This window comes from Sphaeramia orbicularis, chromosome 2 (assembly GCF_902148855.1).
Source record: "Sphaeramia orbicularis chromosome 2, fSphaOr1.1, whole genome shotgun sequence".
Classification (NCBI taxonomy): Eukaryota; Metazoa; Chordata; class Actinopteri; order Kurtiformes; family Apogonidae; genus Sphaeramia; species Sphaeramia orbicularis.
This window is the reverse complement of record NC_043958.1, coordinates 3,022,226-3,029,076: the sequence shown is the minus strand read 5'-3', so window position 1 is coordinate 3,029,076 and position 6,851 is coordinate 3,022,226. Positions and strand designations below refer to the sequence as shown.

Sequence of the window (6,851 nt, the reverse complement as noted above, 5' to 3'; positions counted from 1 at the left end):
TCATTAGATTTAGAATTCGAGAAAATTTAATTTGATTTATTGGTTTTCCAAACATGGAATCACATCAGGAAGACTGACAATACATAGCCATACACAAATTTAACACATCCACTCAAATGTTCAATAAAGATGTACAAATACAGTGCAATTCAGTCACCTTTAATCAATAAGCAGCACATGCGCCACATTATATGAATAAATGTGTTTGAATCAAAGCCTCTCTAGGGTTTTTGGTGTGAAACAAGTGGAAATGGCTCCAACAAGAAACTGACAGAATGAATCATACAATGCTAAATTTACCCTAAATGGAGTTTGTGGCAGTTTTTGTCTGTCAAACACATTAGAATCTTATTTTTTCATCTGCATCAAAAATGACCACTATAAAACAGCCCTGGACCTGAAGAAAAAAAAAAAAAAAAAATCAAAACACGGCTGTCATGTGACTGATGACATCATTGATTCACTTAACGCTTCATTCCTTCAAATTGTTTTGAAGCATTTCATTGGCTCGGAACATTTCGTACAAGTCCACAAGTGACTGATAAATCATTAGCTTTAAATGTTTTCTTTATAAAAAATAGACTAAAACACTCACTTTAGTGTTTTAGTCCAGTCTTTAAATAAAGCTTAAAGCTCCAAATGAACCTGAACCAACATTTAACCCTTCATATTCTATCATTTATATTTAGAGCATGTGTGTGTCTGCATGGTAAGTTTTTGGTTTTTTTTCCCCAAAGAAATTAGCTGTACTTCTAAGTCTCACAAGCATAATTTGTTTTAATGTGTAGTGATGATGCAAGACAGGAAAGTAAAGTAAACGTTTTGGCTTGTTTTTACATTAAATAATTGCCTTAATTGGAAACAGCATGATGCAATAGTTTTTTCATATACATGTATTTATTGATTCATAAAAAATTAATGCAAAGGTTAATATTTTACATGTAAAATTTACTTGTTCTTCTAGTTTTTATAGATTTATATTAGTAGATTGTTGATGTTTACAGCTCTGCATAGGCCAAATTAAATGATCTCATTTATTTTAACTATGTTCATTTTTTAATATTCTGTGTAAAATTCTATATTTTACTGTTGTTGATCTTTATTCTTTGAATTACAACACTTTGAATTACCATGTGTATAAATTAAAACAAAAACACTGTCCACTGCAAAAGACATTCCATAAAAAATACAATCATGCATTTATGGAATGTCCTTTGTAGTAGACAACATTTTTTATTTATTTATTTATTTAATGCATTGTTGGGTCTCAGGAGGATAAAAGGACAAATTACATGAATGACCACACAGTCTTTTATGAACTTTTATTGCTGCCATGGGATTGAAACAGTGTTAGTGCTGGAGTTGTGCTCTTGATGAGTTGCAGTGTCTCCTTTTGTCCACCAGATGTCACTGTCACTGACACCTTGAATCCCTTAACGTTTATCGGCACAACTGTACGTAAAGCCTCAGAGTTTCATGAGGCTTCACCTGCCCATCGCTAGTAATCCGACTCGTCCGACAGCTCCCCCTGCTGAGTCCAGTGTTTGCCTCTTTTCTTTTTCTTCCTTTTCCTCTCGCCCATCAACATGGCTGCTAGCACCGTTATCACAACGGTGATGGTGATGATGAGCACGGTCACCGTTTCGGCGATGCACAGCTCCGTGTCCACGTCCATGAGGAGGTAGTCCTCAAGCACGGGCGGGGTCTTGCAGGTCAAGTTGAAGTAGTCGTCCAGGAAAAGCCGCTGGATGTTCCGGAGCTTCCGGAATACTCTCTGCAGGTCGCAGTCACAGTTCCAGGGGTTCCCCTCCAGCAGGATGTGGGTGCTGTAGGTGTGGATGCTGAGGAAGGTTTTGAAGTAGACGGCGGACATATGGTTGTTGGCCAGATTTAGTAATGTCATGCTGGTGAGTGGCTTAAAGACGCCCATCTCCATCTCGCTAATCTTGTTTCCTGCAAGATTGAGGACCTCCAGAGAGCGCAGCATGGAGAAGGTTCCACTCCTCAGCACTGTCAGATGGTTATCCTCCAAATGGAGCTGCCTTAAGGTGCTCATGGGTGCAAACGACCTCACGTGGATGGTGTGGATGGAGTTACCGGTCAGGTTCAACCTCTGGAGACCATCAAGGTGCATGAAGCTCCTGCTGTCCAGGCTGGTCAGCCGGTTGTGGGCCAGTTGTAGCTCTCGCAGGAAGGTCAGTCCAATGGAGAAGCCTTCGGTCAGAGTGGAAATCCAGTTCCAGCTCAGGTCCAGCTTCTGCAGGAACTCCAGATGTGAAAACGAGCCGTCCTCCACCACACTGATGTTGTTGTTCTGGAGAAGGAGGACTCGAAGCTTGCGGGTTTTGCTGAGAGCGCGTTCGGGGATCGTAGAAATGTGGTTGTCGGACAAGTCGAGGAGCTCTGTGGAGGGAGGGACTCGCAATGGCAGCTGGGTAAAGAAAACCCGCGAGCAGATGGTGAACTTCAGATCTCCACGACAGTCGCAGCCCCGTTCACACCAGTTGCTGTGAGACCTGGACCAAACCTGGACCACCTTGGCCACCGCCACAACGAGGACCAACAGGACGTCCCTCATGGCTCCACAGCTAACTGAAACAACCACAGGTCAACAAGTTAGATTAGATTAGATTAGATTAGATTAGATTAGATTAGATTAGATTAGATTAGATTAGATAGAACTTCACTGATTCCGTGGAAAGGGCCCTCAGAGAAATTAAGGTTCCAGTAGCAGCACAACATTGTATATTCAGATATAAGAAGAATTAGAAAATAACAAAGGAAAAGAAATTTAATAACAGTAACTATAAAAAGTTGTAAAAACAGGCAATTGCAAATTAGAAGTACCAGTAGTAAAAAAAATAATAAAAGTAGTAATAATGCTAAATAATGATAATATATAAATAATTATATTATAGTGAACGCAATAGGTAATAATAACAGAAACAATAATAAATAAAAAGCAATAATCATTTAAGAGAAACACTAATAAAGTAATCATAACTAGAAAAGCACTCAGAGAGCGCAGACCTCTGCCAGGGCAGATCAGTTACCCCCCCCCCCCCCCCCCGATCACCACCAAATTTAATCATTTGTTCCTTGTGCCAGTATCAACATTTACTGAAATTTTCATCCAAATTCATCCATAACTTTTTGAGTTATCTTGCACACAGACAGACAGATAAACCAACGCCGGCAAAAACATAACCTCCTTGGCGGAGGTAATTATCGTTTATCTATAATTCTACATCATAATCCTACAATATAAGTGATAAATATAAACTCATAAAAATACAATTGGCTATAGCTTATAATAATATACAATTTTCCATATAACTTATATTGTATGTGATTATCTCAATAAGTTTTTTTTATATAAGCCATAACTTTATTAGTTTATATACATATAATATATATAATATTTATGTGCTGTAAAGTTTTTCTAATATTCAGTGTTATTAAAGTTAACATCCATAAATCTCTTCAGTCAAAGTTCTGCTTACCCTTTTTCAAAGTGATTAATTTTTACCTCCGCCAAGGAGGTTTTGTTTTTGCCAGGGTTTGTTTGTTTGTCTGTCTGTTTGTTTGTCTGTCCGTTAGTGTGCAACATAACTCAAAAAGTTATGGACAGATTTTGATGAAATTTTCAGGGTTTGTTGGAAATGGGATAAGGAAGAAATGATTAAATTTTGGTGGTGATCGGGGGGGGGGCACTGATCAACCTTGGCGGAGGTCTGCGCTCTCCGAGTGCTTCTAGTTATATATTCTTTCAATTCCTTTTCTAAATCGTTCCTCAAATTCACAAATTTTATGTCATCACGCACATGTTTCTTTCAAATTGAGCACAATGGGATGTAGTGTTTACCTGCAAATTTAATAAAATGTTCATTTTGATGAGATTATTATTAATATTTCCACCAAATTATGTAAAATTTGGATATTTTTCCCTCATGCCACTTTTTCAAGTACAGATGCATACTACAAGTTTTGTTTTTCATATTCAAAATAAACACTTCAATTAATCAATGTTTCGTACAAGGAAAGTAATGATTTTTAATTTTGTTTCCCTGCTGCTTCTGTACTGTAACTGAATCCTGTTTTTCCACCACTTGCTTGACCTTTATGACGTAATCATGGAGCCTGAGTAAAAACCAGCCCTACTGACCCAAGAATACGACACCGACCACATACAGTACATGAACGTGAAGATACTTTTAGACAGAAAGAAAATGCAGATTACACATGTTTCCAGAAAGTGATTTTGAATAATGACACATTCTTATAGTATTTTTTGCTTGTTTTTTCGTAAAGGAAACAGTCTTTAGTCCAAATTACTAAACATGTTTTCATTCTTTACACATTTTGATCATCTGGGACACACCGCAAGGATTAAATGTTCATTAAATCAGAAATTATTTAACCCTCAAAGACCTGAAACCCTTTTTGTAGTGACTTCTAAATGGATTTTTCTCTAAATCTAGTCTTTCCTGAGTGATGTACAATTATAATATTATTCTCTGCATTTTGCATTTTTCAGTAGAAATCAAATATTTTCCTATATTTAATTCACTGATGATGTAGATGTTCATGAAAACAGAGTAAATTAAAGGTTATTAAATCAATACAGAAAACTGAAGAAAATGTGACTATTTCAGTAAAATATATCATTAACTGAACATCAAAACAAACATCTACAATCGTAGTCATTTGCCTAACCCTTTAAAACCTGGAACTATTTTTGGAATGACTTCTAGATGATTTATTCTCTACATTTATCCTATCCAAAGTCATTTATCATTTTATTCTCTGCATTTTTTTGAGTAAGTCATGTATTTTTCTATATTTAATTCACTCCAACTCCATGGGTTTTACTGGTGAATCAATGTTGTAGAAGATGACAGTGTTTCCATGGTAACTACAGAGCCTCTGAACGTCCAAGTGGGTCATATCTGATGACCATGAAAAGATGACAAACTGTGTTTTACGCCAGTTATTTACATGTTTTGATAGGATTAGTGGATCAACAGGTATTAAACAGTTCAGATGGTTTTGGTCAGTGGTGGATGTTTGGGTTTTTATGGGTTATAAAGGTGGTTCTATTTACAGTCAATGCGGATTTACTCTTGAAAAATGCAAAAAAAAACCTCCAGTTGGTATTCTATTTTCTCTTTTCTCTGACTGTGCCAATTCTGTAGACATGTTCTAATGCAAAACTTCTGAATGAACATCATCTACAGTTAAGGAAAGGTGCTTACTGTGTAATTATTATTTATATAATTAAATCTGTCTGGAGTGTCTGTCAATTACTTTAAGTGGTGCATTTTTACAGTCTAGTACATATACATCAAATACTTCAGTAAAAAATGTTTTGTTGAGTGCAGTCTATGATATATTGTCTGTATAAGAGATAAAGAATAACAGCACAGAACACTTTAAGCAGCAACTTTACCTTGTATGTACATGTATATATGTACGTTTTGAATTACCATGTGAATGTATGTGGAAAAAACTGTTGCACCATTCTTTTTGCAATCAAGACAGGCGTTTAATATAACAAAGCCAAAACTTTTACTTTCCTGGATCCTCATGAACTCAAAATACTTTTTTTTACTATAACTTAACCTATTGGGCCCAAAAATACACAAAAATCATCAAAATTATCAAATCTGAATTGAAAATATATAGTATTTATTATCATAAATAACAAAAACACGCTGAGTGAACTGTTTTGGAACTTGACAAAGTAAACCATTGGTGGCAAATATGAGCACATAAAGGTAGAACTGAATATTTTTTTGGTGTCAAATTAAATAATATCTCTGCTTTACAGACCCTGGATGGTTAAATTGTGTTTTTTTCTTGCCCATTTACTACAGCAATGTACTGATGCAGTTATAAAAATGCACAAAAATCACTAAATCATCAAACACAAATTGATGATCACAGACCATGTTCTATATATCTATAGTAAAAGGTGAAGTTGCGCTAAAAAGATATCAAATATGGATACGGTAAACATTTTTATGTGGTATATAAAGGCAAAAATCAGATGTATTCACACATGGTCAAAATGAGCCCATACCTCTAAGGATTAAAACAAACAGTGGATGATTCTATGCATTAAATGTTTAGGAAAAGAACTAAAAAGTATGATATCAAAGTATCATATCATTGAAAAAGCATTGATATGAGACAGTTTGTGTTACTTACCGACAGCTGCTGGTGTGTTTGCGTCCGTGTACCTGCTGACAGTCGTCAACATGCAGTTAGCAGCAGGTGGAGAGTGAACATGATGGAGGCGAAGGGTGTGGGGGGGTAGCTATTCACGGCCCAGAGATCCCGACGAACCACACCACAAAGACAGTGTGATGGAAAGAAAGGATGGAGAGCAGCAGAGGGGAGGGAGGGGGAGAGATGGGGAGGGGGGGGTTGTCAATTATTCACCAGGCTTGTGTATGTGGATGTGCAGTGGGAGGGGGTTATGAGAGCCCAGGCAGCTTTAAGAGATTGAAGCCAAACTGGGCCACAGAGCAGAGAATTAGAAGGTCTGGACAGATTTGATTGATTGCAGGCGGGTGTTCGTCTCCAGGTTTATTTATAGATGGAAATGGTTATTCACAGCAGAAAACTGGATTTTTACTGGGATGATTTGAATATGGACAGCATCAAAAGTGGACAATGGAGTTTTTCTAACCATAAAGACCCAAACATCCACCAGTGACTAAAAACATTCGTTGATCTAAAATGTTAAATATCTGTCGATCCACTAATCATATCAATACATGTAAATATTTGAGGTAGAATGTATATATAACATGTAAATCTCAGCGTCATCTGCATAAATATGGTAG

At 36.6% G+C, this 6,851-nt stretch overlaps 1 protein-coding gene and 1 pseudogene across 1 annotated transcript in view; one reads left to right on the top strand and one right to left on the bottom strand.

Moving 5' to 3' along the window:
- LOC115431961 (NACHT, LRR and PYD domains-containing protein 3-like) overlaps positions 1-6,851 on the top strand; it is a 592,418-nt gene that overhangs the window by 236,914 nt on the left and 348,653 nt on the right. The gene's annotated exons all lie outside the window — the stretch shown is intronic.
- Positions 147-6,336, bottom strand: LOC115432490 (leucine-rich repeat-containing protein 4C-like; annotated as a pseudogene).